Raw genomic sequence first — 678 nt, forward strand, 5'->3', positions numbered from 1 at the left:
CAACACAATGCTGGGAACAAAGTAGGTATTTAACGAAGAATAGTGAGGAATTACTGAGGTTTCTCTTCCTTTGGAGGATTAATTTTGCAGATATTATCATATATATTTAATTTGTATGTTGTGTATATAGTACTTTATAGATTCCCATTTACAACCACACTGTGCGGCATGTCAATATAAAAATCTGAGCAATATAAGAGTCTAATCTTGTGCTCGCTTCAGCAGCACATATACTAAAATTGGAATGATACATAGAAGATTAGCATGACCCCTAGGCAAAGATGACACACAAATCCCTGAAGTGTTCCCTATTTTTAAAGAAATAAAAGACTGGTTTAAACTTAGAAAAATAGGGGTAAATATTAAAGTAACCACGAAGGGAACTAACAAGCCTATACATCAAAATAAAAACCAAGAAAAACATAAAGACTCAACAAATACAAAATCAACAACCATGAAAAAGATGAAAAGAAAATACATAAAAGAAAATGACGCAGTACAGAAAACTAAGTGGAAAAAGAAACAGTCAACAGCACTATAAAAAAAAGATGTCAAAATGACAGCACTAAGCTCATATCTATCAATAATTGCGCTGAATGTTAATGGACTAAATTCACCAATAAAGAGACAGAAAGTGGCAGAATGGATAAAAAGCACAATCCATCTATATGCTGCCTA

The 678-nt window shown here is 32.4% G+C and overlaps 1 non-coding gene across 1 annotated transcript; it reads left to right on the plus strand.

Moving 5' to 3' along the window:
• The first annotated feature begins 209 nt into the window (after positions 1-209).
• Positions 210-316, plus strand: LOC111821549 (U6 spliceosomal RNA). Its single transcript, XR_002824927.1, has one exon. It is a non-coding gene; the product is annotated as a U6 spliceosomal RNA (small nuclear RNA).
• The last annotated feature ends 362 nt before the right edge of the window (positions 317-678 follow it).

Source organism: Trichechus manatus, unplaced genomic scaffold (assembly GCF_000243295.1).
Source record: "Trichechus manatus latirostris isolate Lorelei unplaced genomic scaffold, TriManLat1.0 scaffold00088, whole genome shotgun sequence".
Lineage (NCBI taxonomy): Eukaryota > Metazoa > Chordata > Mammalia > Sirenia > Trichechidae > Trichechus > Trichechus manatus.